This window comes from Haliotis cracherodii, unplaced genomic scaffold (genome assembly GCF_022045235.1).
Source record: "Haliotis cracherodii isolate W230 unplaced genomic scaffold, xgHalCrac1.p SCAF_15, whole genome shotgun sequence".
In the NCBI taxonomy this organism is placed as follows: domain Eukaryota; kingdom Metazoa; phylum Mollusca; class Gastropoda; order Lepetellida; family Haliotidae; genus Haliotis; species Haliotis cracherodii.
The window spans coordinates 23,582,183-23,605,858 of NW_027266270.1; the positions used below are offsets into that span (position 1 = coordinate 23,582,183).

Consider the following 23,676-nt stretch of genomic DNA (forward strand, 5'->3'; position numbering starts at 1 on the left):
CAGATATAGCCGTGTGAGAAACAGGATCACACAAACACAGCTGTGTGAGAAACAGGATCACACAAACACAGCTGTGCGAGAAACAGGATCACACAAATACACAGCTGTGTGAGAAACAGGATCACACACAAACACAGCTGTGTGGGAAACAGGATCACACACAGACACAGCTGTGTGGGAAACAGGATCACACACAGACACAGCTGTGTGGGAAACAGGATCACACAAATACACAGCTGTGTGAGAAACAGGATCACACAAATACACAGCACTGTGAGAAACAGGATCACACACAAACACAGTTGTGTGAGAAACAGGATCACACACAGACACAGCTGTGTGAGAAACAGAATCACACACAAACACAGCTGTGTGGGAAACAGGATCACACACAAACACTACTGTGTGATAAACAGGATCACACAAATACACAGCTGTGTGAGAAACAGGATCACACAAATACACAGCACTGTGAGAAACAGGATCACACACAAACACAGTTGTGTGAGAAACAGGATCACACACAGACACAGCTGTGTGAGAAACAGAATCACACACAAACACAGCTGTGTGGGAAACAGAATCACACACAAACACAGCTGTGTGGGAAACAGGATCACACACAAACACTACTGTGTGATAAACAGGATCACACAAATACACAGCTGTGTGAGAAACAGGATCACACAAATACACAGCACTGTGAGAAACAGGATCACACACAAACACAGCTGTGTGGGAAACAGGATCACACAAATATAAAGCTGTGTGAGAAACAGGATCACACAAATACACAGCTGTGTGAGAAACAGGATCACACACAAACACAGCTGTGTGGGAAACAGGATCACACACAGACACAGCTGTGTGAGAAACAGGATCACATAAATACACAGCTGTGGGAACATGGATAATGTTTCAGTGAAAACCAGGATCACAAACTCTATTCAGCTGTAGCCCAGGCTCTAGGGTACCCCAAGTACATCTGACAGCAAAAGGATCATTTTGAACATCAGCATACATGTGTACTTACAAGTAAGTTTGTCCATGACACTTGTCACACAGCCTGAAACCCCATCCTATCACTTCTACAATGGAAGACCTACAAGTACACTGTATTTAGCTCTGCTTCAATACCATGACACGTATAATGACATATGTACCTATTCAGCGATCTGCTCAATAAAGCAAAAGTAAGTAAGTCATGCCCTCCGGGAAGACCACAACGAATGTAGAAGTCGGCCATGTTTGGGAACTAAGAACTAGTCTGGTTTAATGCATTTTTTCAATGACATCTTCAGTGACTATATGAAACTTGTCATAGAGCGCAATGGTACGGTTAAAATCATAACATACAGATAAAATATGTTCCCAGATCAATTGTCATAATATTACCTGATTTGTAGGATGGCAGTGATTAATGCACGGATTCACATGTATGATTTTGTTAACCCCTTATATCCTGGACAGACCCAGGTAAATCCCTGCATTGTGGCACAACATAATACATAATAATAATATCACCTTACTATGACATGATTTTAAGGATGCCAGTGATAAATGCACTTCACATGCATGTATGATTTTGTACTCCGAAATATTCCACCTATATAACTCGAAAATAGACAGACCAGGTAATTCTTTGCATTGTACTTGTAGCACAATATTATAAATAACATTTTTCTTACAGTAGATTTGGCTTCATCCAATTATCTATATGCTACTTATTATCTAGCACCTGTTGTCAATTGTAATCTGCTTCTTATCACAACATGTCTGGTATATATACCTCTCATGTCGCTCTTATTTGATAACGGTGTAGGAACCTACAACATATTGATACTGTGTACCAAGAGGGACATCAGCATCCAAGAGTTAACACTTGTTATGTTGACAATGTATCCGATCTACTTGTACACACATTGTGTCAGAGAGGATATCATGTAACGAAAAAGCAGAGTGTGTACAATGGACATGTGATACGTAGGTTAAACCATGGCATGCATCAAGAATGGGTATGCATAAGGTTATACACCAACACTGACACGGACATCCATTGCTATCCCTGTAATATCAAGTCACCAATATACATATTACTCCATACCATGAGTACCAGCCATTTGTCTACCTCGTGCACCTGTATGTGTGTCAGAGTTATGAAAAACAATACCTTTAAGTTCTTCAAACAAACATATCCATTACCAGTTCTCTGGGAATATGTATTACTAGATCAGGGAATGGTCTCTAGTTCCTACATGAACACGTTAATCCCAGCCTATGGATTTGTGACAGCCAGCTAAGGTCTTATGTAGAACTGGTTCAATAAACAGCATGAATACCTAGTTGGTTAATGGGGCCTGGCTAGGATTTGGTGCTCCACTCATGTGAAACACACTCTTCTCTATGTATGTTTAACTGCTTTGCACCGATTTATTACCGATATATCTGGGAAGGCTGATGGTCACAGGCAAACTGAGAACTAAACGAGCTAAGAGCTATATGGGCAGGGGATGTCAAACAGGTTTTGTAAAATCTAATTTCAGGTACTGTCCTCCAGATGATTTTTTGAGCCATTGAGTATTTTCTCACATGTTATCATTTATATTGGGTATTGATGGGTCTCTTTGGGTATTCAACATATTTGTAATCTCTTGAGTTCAGTCTATAAGGTTTTGTAAACCAATGAGTAGAGTTCAAGAAAATCACTACTTCTATGTTGTTCTAGGTTGTTCTAACTAGCATATGTTTGTGTGCTGCCCCAAGTAGGTCACATAACAGTCATACATGTCTAAGTTAAAACAGTGAGTGAGTTGGGTTTAACACTGCTTTTAACAGTATTCCAGGTTAAATGGTTTAAACAGAAAATTCAGAAAAAAAAGTAAAATCAGAATGACAAGGTTTCTCTTAATACTGCCAATGCTAAAGATGGCTTTCACAATAAAAATGACAATGGAATTTCAAATATTTATAAGGTTTATAAAGTTTAATTTTAATTTATCACCTCTCGATTAAAATCAAATTTTAAGATAATTAAGAAAATCCTCTATAATATTTTTTCAATCTACCAACCAAATTGTACACATCAAAACCCCAGAACCAAAAACCACAGAAGAGTCTGGCCTAACAATCCCAACTGGTGTTTAAATAACCATCAGTGAGTGTATCGAACTAGGCTGTCTCTCAAAAAATATTGTAGCTGAACAACAGTCCTAAACCTTAACACTAATATATCCAACAAATATATCCGATACAGACCATGCAAGTATATAACGTTTGTGAAGAAAGTCTCTGGGCTCCTTTTTTATTAAATTTTATAACTATAATTTAACACCTGTTTTTTTTCTGTAAAACATATTCATTTCAGAGACTAGATGTTAGTCTACCTTAACACAGATTACAACAAACTTAGGGCTGCCTTTGTGAAATGAGACCTGATTATATGAGATTCAATTATATGTGTTTTCTATGAGTAAAAAGAACATGCCCAACATTTCCAAGAAACTTCCCAATTGTAATCGATAAAAATAATTTCCCATAATGCCTGCCAAGGGGGCTTAGTTCAAAATCCGACATAAATCCCTGGCAAACCTCACCTTCACCTCAAATTCAACAATTTATAATACAGATTATCGATGTTAACACAGGAAATTTCCTCAAACATATCTTTAAAGAAGACAATGCAGATAAAACTGTTGTCTTAAAGGGAAAAACTTATGACAAATCAATACTGAATACAATATGCAGAGTTTTGACAGGCTCTTTATCCAGAGCAACACTATACCCAGAAACCCCTACACCCGGAATGACAGAATGTCAAGATGTCAAGATAATGCACTAGGTGAGACAACTGCAGAGTCTGGTATCTCCGCTATGAAGGAACTTACACTATCACATGACAACATTCACAGTCTTGTCTGTTATACATGCCAAGGAAACTAGTTGGTATATATGATAGGATTGAAGGGTTGAGCTATTAGTGCAAGTGTTTTCTGCATTGTCAGCTTCAACTTAATACACAAGGTTAAAAGGAGTGAGCTAATGTCGGTTGCTCTTCACTGCAAAATATCAGCATTACAATACCAGAGATTTTGAGGGATGGGTCCGAGGAGCATTTTGACAATATTATTTGTATTTAAATCAATAATGAAGAAAAAAGTTGGGGATCTTGAACTGAGTGAGTGAGTGAGTGAGTGAGTTGGGTTTAACGCCGCTTTGAATATTATTCCAGCTATATCACGGCATTAGGGATCATGAATATTTTGGGGGTATTTTTTTGTAGTGAATTTTGTGCACACAATTTAAGAGTCATAGATAAGCTTTTAGTTATTTGGGTTCAATTTATATTCGGTATCCACATTTTTTTAAGGGCAATTCAAATTTCGTTTACCCACATGTTTCCTTACTTGAAATCCTGTTTCACTACAATCCCTGTAAATCATTTAAAACTCAATGGATAATGGTATACACGTTTTACTGAATGTAACTGTTAAATGAATTTTACTATCAGCTGTCCCTGCAGTCACAGCCCTATACAAATATAGGTCCCCAGCAACCAATGTGTGTTGTACAAGGTAATTAATGTATCGGTGGTCAGGCTCAGAGACGTGTTTGGCTGCATGTCATTGTATCGCACATGCATGGATCCATGCTCATGATATCAATCACTGGATTGTGTGGTCTAACTTTCGTCATGTAGGTGGAATATAGCGGAGCACAACGTTTAACACACAAACAATCCATACAGTCAGGGTACAGTGACCTACAATCAGACCTTTGACACGATTCCCATTCAAAACCATGAGTCGCTGATACGCTACAAATTATGCAACAACGTTTCGGGAATTTTTATAATTCCTGTCATCGTTTAAGAGGCTAAAACAACTGCCACCTATTTCCACCTAACCTCCGGGAGATGTGTGAGAAGCTGCAAGACAACTCCGGCCTGACTCCAGTATGTCGCACCTGCCAGGTCCTGCCTCAAGGACATTCCCAGCCACACCGCTAGTCTGTGGTGGATAAGCTGACACTGGATTTGCGGTTTAAGAAATTAAGTTCTCCATCATTAATTTATGGGAGAGAGTGTTTGTTTTTTTTGTTTTTTTGTTGTTTAACAACACACTCAGCAATATACCAGCTGTATGACAGCAGTCTGTAAATAATCAAGTCTGGACAAGACAATCCAGTGATTGATCATGAACTTCAATCTATGTAATTGAGATGCGATGACATGCATGAACCAAGTCAGCGAACATGCGCCCTGGATCCCGTTAGTCACCTCCTAAGACAAGCATAGGTTGTTGACAACCAATTCTAACTCAGATCTTCATGCAGGGAGACACAAATGGGTTGCTGAAAGACCAATTCTAATCCGGATCTTCACAGGTATTCGAGTGAGTGAGTATGGTCTATGCCACTTTTAGCAATATTCCAGCAATATCACAGCGGCACACCAGAAATGGGCTTCACTCATTGTACTCATGAAATATACGTAAACATCCCCAAAGAAAAATGTGAGTTTATGTTTGTTGCTTGAGTAGGATATAAATAATTTATACACCCTTCCGTCGGCCAATATACCAACAAAGTTGAATAATCCACGATGAATACCATAGATAAGCCAGAGTATGGACCAGTATACTAAACCTCCTTTACTCTCGTTGAACCAACCCGTGGAGCACTTCACAATTTAAAGTAGATTCCAACAATATTCCAACATTATTCCACTGAGTGAGTTTAACATTGACTAGAACAGTATTTCAGTAATTTCAGGCGTGTCAGGAAAGCTCAGGTGGGTTTCACATGGTTACTACTTTGGTAAGCTGATGCATGAGTATGGTGCTGACAGATCGAGTATCAGAGCAAAGCTGGGATTTCAACGTAGCTCTCTTGCCGACTTAGGCACGCACCTTACATACCTGAGTGAGTGAGTATGGTTTTACGCCGCTTTTAGCAATATTCCAGCAATATCACAGCGGGGGACACCAGAAATGGGCTTCACACATTGTACCCATATCGGGAATCGAACCCGAGTCTTTGGCATGACGAGCGAACGCTTTAACCACTAGGCTACCCGACCGCCCCCTTAGACAGCTGAATGCATGTGATGTAAGACATATGAATATCCTGCATTGCATCTGTATGATGCAAGCTCAGGGTGAGCCGAGGCAGCTGGGATTCCAGTGTTGCACCCTGCTGTGTCACTGAACAGGGGCTTTGTGCATGTCCTGCCAACCTCAATGTTGTCACAGGGAATACATATGTATACAGGAACCTACAGATGAAACCTTGTGCGCAATATTCATTAGATGTGGGCACATGACATAATTAACTAGCTGCTACATCAGGTAAATAGTAATATGGCATATGCTTTGAGAATGCTTGTGAAATCATGAAATCTGATGCTATATATTACATTACATACGAAAGATATCATATTATATTATATTATATTATATTATACGAAAGATTGTATTGCATTGCATTGCATTGAACGACAGACTTTGACTAAAAGTCAAAACTCTGTTTGGCCTAATAGGCTTAGTTGATAGTAGTCTATAATAACACTATAAAGCCTACTGAAAATGATGCTAAGAGCCATGTTCAGGCTAGTAGACAAACTTTTGGCACACACTGCTATTATATATTATACATAAAAATAAAAAAAAATATGGTTTTAAAAATACATATAACATCCAACTGTAAAATATTACGTGTTGAGTCAAACATAACTTTTGTATTGCACTTCCACTTACTGATTGGTTCACTGATCCAGTAAGATATCCAGGCTGTTCGATTCAAACTGCATACCACAACCAGAACAGAAGGTACTCCCACTGACTGTGTATGGAGAGTTGGGCATTATTTACCACTGTGATCACTGATCATGAATATACCTAGAGCTAATCAGTCTATACCACGACCACAGCCGTTCAGGGAACCAGGTAAATATTGAGTCTGGGGGCTTAGCAGAAAATCCTTCACCTAGTCTCATCATACGGAGTCCTAGGTTACCCTCTCGTCTCAGGTATTGTTTACCCTTAGGCTGTTTACACGTGTGTTTTTTCCCCTTTTTGTCTCTCACAAACACATGCAGATACACCTAACAAAGAGCATAGCTATGAGATGACATGGGGCTGGCTTAATGAGGTAACTGTCTGGAGAGATCTTAACTTTGCCTTTGACTGGCCAGCATTGGTGACAATGAGGTTTGATTGCCTATTGTATACACTTATAATTGGCCTTGTGCAATACCTAGGGTCATCGTTCTTCAAGTGGGAATGATTTCATCTGCTTTCACACATGACATGACCCCAGGGCAGGTGTAAGGGTTGACTGCTGATTTCCAGTTGTGTAATGGCTGGTGAATATAGGCTGTATCTCATGGAGACCACAGGCATGGGAGGAACTCTCATTGGAACTTAGTTTTACATTGTTGTGCTAAAAATATGGCATGTAAAACAGAACAGAAAAGCAGTGGGCATAATAAAAATTGAATTATCACTTGTGTAACTAACGACAATGTTACCATTGAATAACAGCCATAACATCCTCATACTTTTTGAGAGACGTTTAGATGTTGGAGTACTAAGTAAGGACAAGACATATGGATAAGCTATACTCCTCCTACTGTTGTCAAACTGCATCTCTGAAGATTACTGTCAGTGAAAGTTCCCAAACAACTTGCTGCTGGTGCCCAGCAATTAAAAATTTAACTTAACTGCAATAAAAAAGATTAACACCCAATAAATATCTTACATACTTAACAATCGCACATGAAATTACTCACATTACTAGATCTATACTGAAAAATATGATATGATAGGTAACATTTACACAAAAAAACATTTACAGCAAGGTTCCCTATCATCATGATCATGTGACACTTCAATTAACTATTTCTGTCTGTCTTGTCTTAAAAGAGGAGGTCGGGTAGCCTAGTGGTTGAGGCATACGCTCATCATGCTAAAGACCCGGGTTTGATTCCCAACACGGGTTCAAAGCGTGAAGCCCATTGGTGTCTCCGCCGTGATATTGCTGGAATATTACTATAAGCGGCATAAAACCTCACTCACTGTCTTAAAAGCCATGAAACATAATAAACAGGGATGCAACTAGGCACGAGCCCGCTACTAAGTGTGAAAAGTTTGCCAAATGTTGAAGGTATCCCAATGGCTAGTAGAATGTCAAGTTTCGCAAGGAGGTTTATTGCATCACTCAGTAATAATCCAGTTATATGATGACAGGAATTTTATTACCCTGTCAAAACACTTTGTAAGCTATAAAAAGACGATGTTTTCATATATTTAGATATGTATACATGAATATGATGTTGAACTCTAGATAGACATCCACTGTGCATTGTGATATATATATTACCTTGTATACAAAGTATTTTTGTATATGAGAGGTCTTCAGATAGGCGTTTAGCTTGCTGACAATCTGACTTTCAATATACATGCCTATTTAAAAAAATAATATATTGCTTAAAATATATGATGGCCTGTAACTAAACAAGTTTGGACCTGAAAATCCTGTGATTGATATTGTGAGCAATGACGTATGCCGTTAGGGTACGATGACAGGCCATCAACCAAGTCACAGGGTCTGATCAATCAAGTCACCTCTTATGACCATAATAGGTTACTGGGGACCAATTCTCTCCTTGAATACCCTCAGAGGTCCACAGTCTGACATTTCCACTGGATTAAAATCACCACCCACAGTTAGTCAGCATCAGATATTTCACAAGCCACACATTTCACACATGCTGGATTCTAACAACGGTTAAACTAACAGTTCTGGTGAATAGAACACACAAGCAAACATTCAAACCAGTTCTACAGATAATCCCAGCATTAGTTCAACCAAATAGCTGGTTTAAAAACCAACACAAGCCACTTGATTATGTTGGGGTATTTTGGGACATGAGACTAAATGGGAATATGGATATAGTAATGGTAAGTGACTTTCAAACTGGGCGACGCCCACCCGTTCCAGTCGTAATAGTAAGCATAGCACAAGTAATAGACCCATGGACAATACCACATAATACTATGAATGCTGACTGAAGCTGCTAAATGGGAAGAAATGTCTTTCATGAAAGTTTCATTGACGTATCTGATCAGATCTATTTCATTGATAACGGGACTTGAAGGTCGCCACAAATCGCCACAGCTCCTCCCTTTTTCGTACACCCTACTTGCAAACCTAGCATATACCTGTCACCTGTCGTACTGTCGATTCTGCTTCTAGCAGTGGTTGCTTATGAATATGGAAAGTAGGGCTGGGACGATTTTAAATTTACTACCCGGGTACCCACCTCACTATTACCCGACCCTACCCGGGTACCCGCTGTAGGTCTCAAGAGATAGGTACAAAATGTCCAATTGGGAAACGTTTGACCGTACTCCTGTCAAAATGTATTTAGATACAGGTATAAAATGATCTGGTCATGCATACACTGAAGTTGACTGAAGTTTTATCTTTATGCAAACATATAAAGTCAGAAGGAATGTATTCATAGTCGGAAAGAAATGTAAACATTTGTCACTTATAGCATGTATAGTGCAACCATAAATGATTTTTGCCATTAAACAATATAATCCTGTGACTAGCCACAGGTCCAGGTAGTCCTGTGGGTACCCGAGTTACCCGTCCCAGCCCTAATGGAAGGGTTTTGTCACTTTTATTATTGTTCACTTCATGACTTGTAGTGTGCACCCAACCTTTTTCAAAATCCTGGATAGGGGAAGACAACTGCGAACCTAGCGCAACAAGGGTAAATATTGCATCGTTTACCCAACCAAATTGTGACTGGACACAAAATAATTTACACTGTGAGTCCTTGGAGATGCAGACGAATTTCACTGTGTGAATCACAGGCAAAAACTGTAGATTGCATGTTACAGTGAGGGAGTATGCTTTTTTGTCATGCCCTGGGACACACCCATGTTCACGCCCACCAAAATGTTTACGGGGGTACCCTGGACTCAAATCTAGGGTGAGTGAGTCTAGTTTTACACCACTATTAGCAACATTCAAGCAATATCACGGCAGGGCAATGGCCTTCACACACTGTTCCCATGTGGCGAATCGAACCCGGGTCTTCAGCGTGGGAAGCAAACACTTCAACCACTAGGCTACTCCACCGCCCCAGGAACCCCCCTGGACAATGCAACAGATCACAACTGGACCACCCTGCTGAACCAACTGACTGAGTGATTGATGTCTCGGTGTCAGACCAACTAAGTCTGTTAAGTTGGCTCTCACAACAAGAATAGGATACTGGGGACACATCCTTAACTCGAAACAAACACACTCAAGTATATATCTCTGGTAGAAATCTTGAAGCTGATTGCTTTGGTTGGTTTGTTGTTTAACGCCGCACTCAGCAATATTCCTGCTATATGACGGCAGTCTGTAAATAATCGAGTCTGGACCAGACAATCCAGTGATTAATATCATGAGCATCGATCGACGCAATTGGGATCGATGACATGCATCAACCAAGTAAGCGAGCCTGACCACCCGATCCCATTAGTCGCCATTTACAACGTGCATAGTTGCCTTTTACGCAATCATGGGTTGCTGAAGACCTATGCTGAGATACTACACATATAAATGACTTCTTGTAAAGAATTACAAAAGAAACACTCCAAACTGGTGAGTAACCATATGATAACAGAAAATAACATACAATCAAATGTCTGCCACAGTTACCATGATTACAAGCCACAGGCCAGGCACTCAACACAAAGCTCACTTGTAATAATGTAAACAAGTGGTCATAGTTTACACAACTTGTTACCAAATTAGTGTCATGTCTAGTCAGTAGTTGGTACACATATTTAGCATGTGAAGGTGACTGGTTGTACCAGGTTGTCAGGTTAATAGGCTGGTATGATGCCTCTGCCTGAGGGAATATGAGCACAGCTGATGTCCCGTGTTCAGCATTGACAACCCTACATAAGCCAGTGAATATGGCTATCAGGTTACTGGGGAGGTGGTATACTGCCCATAATACCCGGGTATAATATCTAGCTGGGAAATACAGTTTGTATCACTAAAGCCACATATCATAATCTCTAGAATTTAATGAACATGGCTGTCTTATACAAAGTTTCCCTGGGACAACAGCTGCCATTCTTTAACATACTTAATAAGGTCCTAAACTAAAAGTGACACCTTCCATCAAGTAGTTGAAGCCAGGACCCTCTCCCTCTGCTACACGTTCACGACGGTATCAATTTACCCCATAGGGATACCAGGGTAAAATAGGTCCTCAGTGGACCAAAGAGGGAATCAGGTGTTCACGAGGTGTCACCTGGCTGATTGCGTATTATCCCTCCCAAAGGCAGGGAGGGCCATTACCTAGCTACAAGCCATTGGTTTGTCTGGTCCGGAGGAGCTGACACCTTAACCACTAGGCTACTCAACTGCCAGAGCTACAGAATAATCATGTCAGCATGTTGCAAATGGTTATGTTGGCACCTTAAATAAGGTTCGGTCAGGTTATTGAAACCATATATTGTTTGGGCCATCATATAAACATCAAGAGCAGCATAGAAAAATCATGTTGCACAACACAACAATATAGGCAAAGTATTTTGAGCTTCAGGATGAAGTGTCAAGTTTTTGAAGTGTATACTACATCCTTTTATCCATGAAAGTGTGAAATTCAGCATGTGTAGGGGAAATTCTGTACACGCAAGTAAATTTAGTAAACTCTCCCATCCAGAACAGGTCAGCCTTGTTGCTGCAGGGCTTCATGGAGCTCAACTAGATGACCAATCCTTGATCTCCATGTCAACATGGCAATAATAAAATAACACAAACTACTCGCCGAGTCAACAAGACAGAGAGGAAAGTGACCTCCTCAATACAATAACTTCCTCTCTTGACTATCCTCAAAGCACATTTATAAAGCCCTGAGACTGTAGTGCACCTGACAAGTTGGGTGATGGTTCACAGGCCCTCATCGTACCTTGCCGGCTCCCATTGTTCTGATAACACTGATGTGTAGACCAGCACATTCCACCGGGGCACTCAGGCATGATTAAATCCTTGGGCCGCCTACCTGAAACCTTGCTCGGCAAGTCCTGCTTCTGGACACGAATCTCTCCCAATGCCTCACCCCTTCTCTCTAGGTCACTAAAGGCCCATCACAGCAAACAGTCTTCCATCTAGGATTTGGGTTTACCCAGGACCCCCCCCCCCCTTCTCCCCCGAGGTATTCAGCAATTGTCATCTTGTAACTCTGCACTGCTCTGGGCATATAGGCTCTGGGAACTAGTAAATGTGCTTTTGGACAATATTTTTCTAAAGTACTTCTCAAATAGTCTCTTGGCAAACCTGAGCAGGGGTTTGACCATGATGGCCAGTGAAATACGGACTGGGCTTGAGATGATTGTGTATGTATTACAAGAACTGTATACCTACAGGGGATTGGAATGTTGACATTCTACTGAGGACTGATAAATGTATAGCCTGCCAAAAGTGACTTTGTAAAATGACAAATCAAACATTCTCATCCTGCCTTACTTTGTTTAATGTCAACTGTATAAAAACAAGCTTGTGCTAAACATGTTTATCATATCATGGATGGTATTATTGATGCAATAAACCAATCCAATAAACTTTGTATTACAATACGATAAATATGCAAATGAGTTCACCTGCCAGGAATGACTTTTAAGCCCTATACATAATTGCACAGCGATGCAATGTCTGCTTAATCAATAAATTATTGTCTGCTGTTCTCAGTAGGTTTTGATCGAGTTTTCCAGATGTATGTGTGTTTCTGCAGACAAACATGACTGAAAATCTGTTGGCACAAAATGAAAAATTGGGCGATTTACTCAAACATTGTATAAATGAGCAGTTCAAAAGTTACTGAAAAAAGTCTTAAACATTGGTTGTTTCAAGAATGACATATGATAAGAAGAGATATCCTTGTGTAAGTCTATATCGTAAATATCAGCTATTAGGAAAATATATACGTATTGTACTCATCATGGGCTTGCATAATACAATTTTATTCCCAGCACAATATTATTGATACATAGAGCAATACACTTGCCGTCAGCTAATAATTTCTATGACTATCCAGTGTCCCGCTCACACAAGTAATCTAAGCACTATGCCCATCATAACTAAGATGTTTCTATGACATGTCTTGGTGCAAATGTTGATGTACCAGCAGATAGGCACTGACTATTTTACAGTTGTGTTAGTCAGTTATATACAAGCAAATCATAGTAGAAATATGATAATACCAGTAATGGCAGATGAAAAAACCTTATGAAACTTTTTTTCTGAATCATGAAGATAATTCATTTAATTGAAACAAAAATATATTATCTTCCTCAGTCCCTCTACATCATGACAGGTTTTACCAAGCCATGTAAACTAATTCATATATCATGTTATCTAGGGATAAACATAAAAAAATTGTTAATATGACATAGGCCTTATATCAATATATCTTCATATCACACCAATGGCATATTTACTATATCATTACGGTGGGGGTATCTCATTGTTCAAGGCCAAACTTGACAGGGTCAACTGACTATGATTCATTTCAGTTCAATCTGCCACTCAGATAGACACACAGAGAGAAAAAGATTGATAAGGCTTTGATTGGTTAACCCTTGCATGACATACAACATCTTTGCAGGCTTAAACCGCTGACTTTCCTAATAGCTGTCTGCGGTCTTACAACAGGCTACACTAATTACTTGATGCTCTCCTAGCTTATATTTCAAGATAAACAGGTCACCCCAGATAAACTACTTGTGTTGAGCACTGTCCCTACAACACAACAATAAGGTTGAAATATTTATGACAGCCTTCCATTGCATTATATACTGAACAAAAAATTAGAGATCATAAATATTTTGGGGATATTTATATGACACTCTGTGCTCAGGCTTCACAACAAAATATTCCCCAAAACATTCATGATCCCTCACCGTTTTTTTCAGTATATATCATATCAGATACGATTAATCACTTATCATTAAAGATAATACATTATTTTAGAATCTGCTACAAAATGTCAATAAAAAACATTTTGGAATGTAATTAGCTTCCTGGTCCAAACGAAGTGAAAATACAACATTCCTTGAAGTTCAACATTTATCATATGACATCTATTTCACTTCTGAGCTGGGATGGGCCACATTCCATTTCCAGTAGCAAGTGTATTCCTATCGTCTTACAAGAGAACACTTTGTTCCATACTGTTTCATATCATCTGATTGTGTATCATATATCTCCATGTGATACAGCTCATATTTCCTACATGCAAATCCCATAAATACAACTAAGTCAAATATATGAACACATATACAAACACTTGTAAGAGAAAATACGAAAAAATCTTAAGGACTTTTTAAGGAAAATTAAAGATTTATTTAGATAAGTTATCTAAAACACAAACACCAACATATTAACATGCTACCATATACCATGATATACCATAACGCATACTGAGACTGACCTGTGCTCTGGAAATGGTTATCATGTACCGGTAGGTCAACAAGAAATACAACCAATCAATCAGGGCAATTATACCAGGTCAGAATGACCTGAAGACATGTATAAGCCATCCAGCCCAGTATGTCTCATCATAATAGAGAACCCCCTTTTCCTGTAAGTACCTGTAAGTAGTAGGTGTATATTGATTACATTGAGTATGAAAACTGGATCTAAGAATGCATTAAATCTCAGCTGGAGCTTTACATACAAGTTCTAACTTCTATCATCAGTATCTATACTATGCCCAAAAAGTTAAGGATCATGAATATGTTGGGGTACATTGTTAAGACATTGTTTGCTCAGTCTTCAGTTCAAAAAACATACATCATTTCATATAAGTATTACTTACTAAACTATAATTATATGAAATGATGTATAAATATTACACCATAAGTAATAAAAGCACTTGATGTGGATCTAATTATTGTAGGAAAACTTTGTATAAATATTATATCATGATAACTATAAATATTACACCATGATAATACATACACAGAAATGTATTTGCTAATGAAAAGAAACACTGTTTGTACCAACACATCTAAGTGGGGCGTGGCAGTACACATGGTACAAGGACCATGTCATGTGTTGCACAAGGGTCAAGCACTAAAATCAAATGTAATTTCTCTGTGTGTAACTTACATCTTACTTTCATAAACAAATTCAAATCAGGGGTACCTGTCTTTGCAATAGAGTTTGTATGTTTCACTGTAAACATGTTTTGAGCATCGCTAAAATGGTGACGAAGTCTCTCAAACTATATCTTGCTAAACACTGAATATAATAACCACTGTAGCGCTCCAGGACATATAGGCTGTATCGTCAAAAATATATGCTCTAAAGATACCTTAAAGAGAATCTGATTCTTTCACATTACTAAAGGTAATCTGTCATGGCAGACTAACTTTAGTAATATAAAAGAATTGGGTATTCTTTAACTTCTTTTGGAATTAAAAGTCAACCTAATTGCGGTCAAATAATAATTTCAATATTTGTACTGAACATACTGGGTTAATTAAAAAGCACTTGTGCTGTGACGCTAGTGTAAAGGTTAATTACCTGGCCCCTCTGCCGGACAGTATTCCCCTACAGGTAGTCAACATAGGCACATGGGCTTGTCGTTGCTCAACCAACACTACGGGTTTTCGATGTTGACAGATCGGTCAAAACACACTGATTGAAAACACAGGTCGAAAAAAGGTGACACATATTAAAACAAGGCTGTTTCATCAAATACGAACGCCTGTTTGAAAATTGTGATATGAGATCGCAGCATGTAGTATTGGGTCATACATTTGACTTACTTTCAGTTAAGAGAGACGCTCGTTATAGTTATATCATTGAAATGACGTGTGAGAATACACCTGTTAGTGTTACTGTCCGAAGCCTGGAATTGGGAAAGGGATAACTGTCCGTTATTTCGCCCTGTATATTTAACACTATACTATATTACTTCTGTCCAATATACACGTTGTAAATTCACCGACTACACACTAGTAGCCTCTGGGTGGGATTCCGATAGGACGAAGGCAATGATTCGGTGAAACATGGCGGCCCGTCCCATATGCAGTCACCTCGACTAGGAGAGATATTACAGGCCACACGATACGATCAATTGACAACTGTTACTTACTTGACCACCCTTTTTCCCCCTGTCGGCTGAATTCCAATGATTTAAAGTGTTCTTTCGCAAACAGGCGATCTTTCTACGCCATTCTTGTCTTCGCACCGAATTTGTTTGCAATTGGGCGAGGCTGTGTATTTGGCTGTTCTAGTACATGTATGTCCTCCCTCGGTAATAGGAAGAAGTAACAGCCCCGATAGCATCGATATATAGACTAACCAAAATGTGTAATCGTCTTTATTTTTACGGATTCCTATGTGCTGAAAAAGCGTAGATAATTTACAATGCTATTATTCAATTTTACGACATTTACCTATGTAGGTACACTTGTTGGAACAGCAGTGAATTCCTCGCATCACATGACCAGTTTGTCCGAGGTGAAAGTCAGTTGAGGTTTGCTGTTCGGTTTGGATGGGTAAATAACCCGAACAGAGTTAATTAATCTGTAAACAAACGGAGGCGCGTTTCTCAAAGTTTTCTTGCAAGACGAGGTGTTAGCAAGCTGTATCTAATACGATTCTTTTAAACCCGGACAAGGCGCATGAACGGTGAACATTCTCCTCCTAAGACGCACCTGTCAAACGGGAATCAAGAGACCTCTTGTCAGTGAATCCGTGCCCTCGCGATCGTCTACACCAGCAAGCATTTTGCAACTGAACATTGTTTTTGAGATAATTGCTACAAATATGCCTACTCTGGTGTCCATAAGAAATACGCTTGCCCCTGCGTCTAACTCCGATCATGAGTGAGTGAGTATGGTTTTACGCCGTTTTAGCAATATTCCAGCAATATCGCGGCGGGGGAAACCAGAAATGGGCTTCACACATTGTACCCATGTCGGGAATCGAACCCGGGTCTTAGGCGTGACGAGCGAACGCTTTGACCACTAGGCTACCCGACAGCCCCACTGCGGTCACATGAATCCCGATATGCTTGTCTATACTGTCGGGCAAAATAAAGTATACACTTGAATATCGGATTCGATGAAAACAGTACAAACATGATCAAAGTGTTGTAGGCTGAAAACAGTCGCCGAAATACTGCCAACCTAAGGTCCAAAACACAACTGATCACAATACACGATACCCGTATCAAACACATCACCTTCCTACAGTCCCGTGACGATTCCAGGTTAGAATTGGTCTTTCAGCAACCCATGCTTGTCGTAAGAGGCGACTAACGGGATCGGGTGGTCAAGCTCACTGACCTGGTTGATGCATGTCATTGTATCCCAATTGTGTAGATCGATGCACATGATGTCAATCGTCCCCCGCCGTGATATTGCTGGAATATTGCTAAAAGCGGCGTAAAACCATACTCACTCACTCACTCACTCACTCACTCACTCATGATGTCAATCACTGGATTGTCTTATCCAGCCACGGTTATTTACAGACCGACGTCATATAGCTGGAATAGTGCTGAGTGCGGCGTTAAACAACAAACAAACAAAAACAAACAAACAAACAAACAAACAATACCTTCGTACAGCCATTTCTTGTTTGATAGCCAAACATGGGTGTATACTTTCTTTTGCCCGCAGTGTATAGTGTTTGTTACTCTTTCCACATCAATTGCGTCTAGTGTGGCAGTCTAGTGTATATTGTTTGTCATTTAATGCCCCACACACCAACATTCCAGCTACATTATTTTATAAGCGGGGACACATCATACCCTTGTATCAAAATGAACAAATATACACGCAAGGTTGAAACGCAGTTGTCGGATAAGATGGCGGGTTGCAGACTTCAGTCCACACGGGGCCCACTGCACATGCACTTTGTTCAAAGTGAAAAACATTATACCCTGTGCCCATTGTGTACCGTCGATCGTGAGTGAGTTCGGTTTAAAGACTCTTTTAACAGTATTCAAGTTTTATCGCGGCGTGTCAGCTTAATGTGGGAGGAAAGCCCGAGGTGATGCAGGGGGCAGGTCTCAGACGTTTACCACTTCGGTGAAACCCACGAGCACGGGTATGGTGCTGACAAACCTAGAGGCATAATCAGGGCGAACCGGGATTCGAACCCACAATCACAGGTTTCTGGCGTGCCCAAGGGACGCAACTCTGCACAGCGAATCGCGGCGCCTTAGACGATTATAAATAATAATAGCTAAATACCGCTATACCAACCCCCAACCCTAAAAAACCCCAAAATAATGATATATATATTAAATATTAAAATGTGCTGTACCTATCGAGTGTTCGTCTGTAGGTGCTGTTGGATAATACATACCATGCCGTGAGATGGGGTGTTTGGTTGTCACCGAGAGGGACACCAGAAATGGGTTCGCTCATTGTACCCATATGTGGAATCGAACATGGACCTCGGCGTGACAAGTGAACGCATTAACCACTGGACAACCCTACCGCCCTCAGTGTTTTATGATACAAGTATTATAGTTATGATGGAGATACGATACACTTGATAGTCGAAGATGCTCTCTCTCTCTCTCTCTCTCTCTCTCTCTCTCTCTCTCTCTCTCTCTCTCTCTCTCTCCACTAAATCATATATATATATATATATATATATATATATATATATATATAGTATGTAATAGGTGCTTAAAATAGACTCAGCAATGTCGAAAGTCGAATGACTTTACGTAAGATTAATGCCCCTTTCCATACACACGCTGCGATAGCATATAAATGTTGATACAATTAAAATGGTAAAAGAGAATAACTCCAGGTGCCATTCTACACCACCAGCATGCCCTGCCACCTACGTCAATAGGTACCTCTTTGTACAAGTCGGCTCTGTGGACGACGCGTCCAGGCGATATACAGTGCCTGTTGGCATATTCCCAACTTACGGAAGCAACAACGACCCTACAACAAGGAAGTTCTATATATTTCAAACCATGCACGAAGCAGGTAACTTTTTGCACTTCTGCACTGTAAGCACATTAGCATTCAGTTTTCAATAGACCCACTGAGATCTGTGTTAGAATGGGTCTTTAACAACCCATCCAAGTCATAAAAGGAGACTATGCTTGTCGTAAGAGACGACTAACGGGATCGGGTGGTCAGGCTCGCTGACTTGGTTGATGCATGTCATCCTATCCCATTTGAGTAGATCGATGCTCATGATATCAATCACTTGATTGTCTGGCCCAGACCCGATTATTTACACATGCTGAAAGCACAACTATAGTTGGCGTTAAAGATATATCCTTTGCAGTCAAAGTCAGAATTAGTACAAAATCACAAATGAATATATACGGCCCATAACCATTTTGGGGTTACATCATAAAAAATCTACCATATTGGCTTAATACGAAAATTCCGTATTTCACCTTTCCCTCGAGGGCTTACAAAACCCAAACAACCATATATGTCAGACCCAAAGTGTTGTAATTTTAATTATTACATTATTAATACAATAAACACCAGTTCATCTATCAAATGCATACATTAAAACCCACAGTTAATTTCAAGATGGCAAACACTTCCTTCACTGTAGTTCTATCGTATGCATACGATATAAGATAAGCGAATTAATGTGACAGCGCTGACGAAACTACCAGCGTGTATGAATCTAAAGTATAAATTACTGGCAGATAATTTGTTGTGTGTGTGCACTGTACATAGTCCTTTTGCCGAGAAGGGCAGTATGTTTCACCTCAAGTGTCGTATATCTACACGTGACGAACGATTATCCCCGCAATAAACATCTCAGGTGGGGCTCCACACATGTGGGTGACGCTCGGATCTTATAATGTTCCAAACACGGCACTGAGGTACGCGTGGAGCATAGCGAGCGTGACCACCCGATCCCGCTAGTCGCAAAAAGCATGAGTTGCTGAAGACCAAGTGTAACCCGGATGTTCACGGGTCTATTTTGCCCCGTATTATCCCCAGGACATCATGGTTATGTACTCGTAATTATTTATATTTAAGAACCGTGTTTGTCCCATTGCGACGTATACGTTCGTCATTCCAGTCTTTTCTTGTATTTTTATTCTTGCATCACTGACAAATAATGTTTGATGATGTCATTTATGACCTTCTTAATGTTATTCGTGGGACACTAGAAGGCCATGCTCTGACAGTGCGGTATGCCTTGTTTATGTTTAGTTAATGAGGAGCTGTGTGGTTCACTCACTAATTTATTCGTCTCAGCTACTAGGAAGAAACATATTTTAAAAATTGTTCTTATATGGAACAATGCTACGCACCTTGGAATACTCGAATACTGATTGCATCCTGCTTTACTAAGACAGATGGATAGGAATGCCGTCATGTCCCAGACAAAGAAGTGACGTTTCAGAAAACTCAGAAAGACCGAGCCCAGTTGTCTTGACGCTCCCTTGTTGGTGTAACGTAGACATGCGTTTCTTTACCTGTCGCCATTAGCGTAGGCGCCGTATGCCTTTCCTATGGGTATTTTCCATGGCGACATAAGCAATGTGTAGGATTGTACGGATACGGGCACTATCGGTGCAATGGCTACCTAGCATCGAGATCTGCGCATAAACGTGTTTGTATACATTAACTGGTAGTTTCCCGTGATATAAAACAGGACACACCCAGACACACATCCAGACACCGCCCCCCACCCCCTCCTGCATACTCACACAGATACCCCCTCCCCCCACTCCACACGCACGCATATCCCAAGACACACAGACACATACACCCCCCCCACACAGAGACAACCTCGCTCTCGAACTAAAGGTAGCTCGGTATATCGTAAAGACGTTGTCACTTTATGGTGTCGACAACACTACACTTACTCGAACTACTGATAGCTCGGTACATCTATGGACACTTAATACGATCTATATTTAGGGTCCATGGAATATCGTAAAGATGTCCCTCTTTGGTGTCGATAACACTACGCTTTACTCGAACTAAAGGTAGCTCGGTATATCGTAAAGACGTTGTCACTTTATGGTGTCGACAACACTACACTTACTCGAACTACTGATAGCTCGGTACATCTATGGACACTTAATACGATCTATATTTAGGGTCCATGGAATATCGTAAAGATGTCCCTCTTTGGTGTCGATAACACTACGCTTTACTCGAACTAAAGGTAGCTCGGTATATCGTAAAGACGTTGTCACTTTATGGTGTCGACAACACTACGCTTGATTCGGATAACTCGATATATCAATTAGAGAAGATGTCACTTTATCCTGCCGACACGAACTATCAATAGCGCGATATATCGACTTTGTGGTACAGCATTCGTATGTGTTTTGGACGTCATATCGATATCCCATCTCCAAATAGAAACAATTCGATATATTTTGATACGATTTGAATGGCTTCTTTCTTATCATTTTAAGAAACAAAATCGTTAAACTTAAAATTTACTTATGTAGTAGTGGTAGTAGTAGTAGTAGTAGTGGTGGTAGCAGAAGTAGAAGTAGTAGTTGTTCTCGTCGTCGTAGTAGTAGTATAACCGCCACGATTGGCAGTAGCTGCAGTAGCATGCTATTAGCTTCTTTAGTTGTAGAAGTTGTACCGATGATACGTCATGCGGTGGGCGTTTCACGTCGCCTATGTTACACAATCCTACCTCTCAACCCATGTCCATTGAATCTCACACAGTCTATTTTTACCTCCTTTCTGGAAATATTAATTGGAACTCTCGTAAAAAACGTCACTAAACGAACACAAATAGAGCATTTTTCGACGTGGGAGATAAATTATCATGTGACAGGATCAAGGCAGACAGGTATGCTTGACGGGAGCGGTGTGATGTCAATCACAAGCTACAGTCATTGGGTAATAATAGCACATAACACACACATTGATGATTTTGCCAACTCCCATTGGTTATAGTGTAACCTTTGCCACAAAAGGTGATAAATTGGAACAGGATCTGTTTTGAATTAGCTCCCAGGAAAGCTTTTCGAGGAGACCTGGTATAATCACTATTTGAGAGTGCCTCATAGACACAGGTTTTTGATATAGTCGGAATCGTGCAGTACATATTTCTTGACCCGTGAAGGTCCGGATTGGTATAGGTCTTCAGCAACTCATGCTTCTCGTAAGAGGCGACTAACAGGATTGGGTGGTCAGGTTCGCTGACTTGTTTAATGCATGTCATCGTATCCCATGATGGGTCGATGCTCATGATGTCAATCACTGGATTGTCTGATCCAGAATCGATTATTTACATACAGACCACCGTCGTATAGCTTGAATACTGCTGAGTTAAACAACAAACAAACATATTTCTTATGATTACAGAAAGGTTTTTTTTCGCTTTGAAAGTTGTTATAGAGTTAGTGAGTGAATGTGGTTTTACGCCGCTTTAACAGTGTTCTAGCCATTACGACAGAAGCACCAACAATGGACGTCACAGGTGGTACCCATGTGTTGAATCGAACCTTTTCATCGGTGTAACGAGGCAAAGCTTTAACCACAAGGCTACCCCAGTGACCCTATGCTGTCGTATAGAAAGGAAATGCTGGTACAAGGCCACACAATGAATGATTCAGGAAAAACTTTTGCTTTGACCCCAACCACAACAACACATGAACTGTCTGTACACCCGCTTTGGGCAGTATTTAAGTCACATCACGGCAAACCTAGAAGCATAATCGGGGCGAACCGGGATTCGAACCCACAATCATAGGTTTCTGCACAGCGAATTGCGACGCCTTAGACGGCTCGGTCACCCGTGCCCCTCTGTGCACATGGGACGAATAAGCTGACAATGGAGTTAAACATTCCTATTTTCTTCAGCGAATACGAAACTTAACGAATGTGAACTTCTACATTGTTACAAAGTACACACAATTTATGGATAACAGCTTTTTTTTTCTTCTGTTAAGGCGACGTTTCAGTATAGATCCTTATACCGTTGTCAAGATAGGCGACGTTTCAGTATAGATCCTTATACCGTTGTCAAGCAAGGCGACGTTTCAGTAAAGACCCTTAAACCGTTGTCAAGCAAGGCGACGTTTCAGTACAGATCCTTGTACCGTTGTCAAGAAAGGCGACGTTTCAGTACAGATCCTAATACCGTTGTCAAGATAGGCGACGTTTCAGTACAGATCCTTATACCGTTGTCAAGATAGGCGACGTTTCAGTACAGATCCTTATACCGTTGTCAAGAAAGGCGACGTTTCAGTATAGATCCTTATACCGTTGTCAAGCAAGGCGACGTTTCAGTAAAGACCCTTAAACCGTTGTCAAGCAAGGCGACGTTTCAGTACAGATCCTTGTACCGTTGTCAAGAAAGGCGACGTTTCAGTACAGATCCTAATACCGTTGTCAAGATAGGCGACGTTGCAGTACAGATCCTTATACCGTTGTCAAGATAGGCGACGTTTCAGTACAGATCCTTATACCGTTGTCAAGATAGGCGACGTTTCAGTATAGATCCTTATACCGTTGTCAAGCAAGGCGACGTTTCAGTACAGATCCGTAAACCGTTGTCAAGCAAGGCGACGTTTCAGTACAGATCCTTATACCGTTGTCAAGACAGGCGACGTTTCAGTACAGATCCTTATACCGTTGTCAAGATAGGCGACGTTTCAGTATAGAT

At 40.3% G+C, this 23,676-nt stretch overlaps 1 protein-coding gene across 5 annotated transcripts in view; it reads right to left on the reverse strand.

Moving 5' to 3' along the window:
• LOC139462398 (epidermal growth factor receptor kinase substrate 8-like protein 1) overlaps positions 1-16,303 on the reverse strand; it is a 93,682-nt gene extending 77,379 nt beyond the window's left edge. For 4 of the 5 annotated variants that reach the window (XM_071244087.1, XM_071244086.1, XM_071244085.1 and 1 more), the window contains exon 1: positions 16,175-16,303. The gene's annotated coding sequence lies outside the window, so the exon portion shown is untranslated. Of the gene's footprint in view, positions 1-2,170; positions 2,192-16,174 lie in introns of those variants that run through there. The other variant, XM_071244084.1, reaches the window with a different exon arrangement.
• Positions 16,304-23,676: the final 7,373 nt, after the last annotated feature.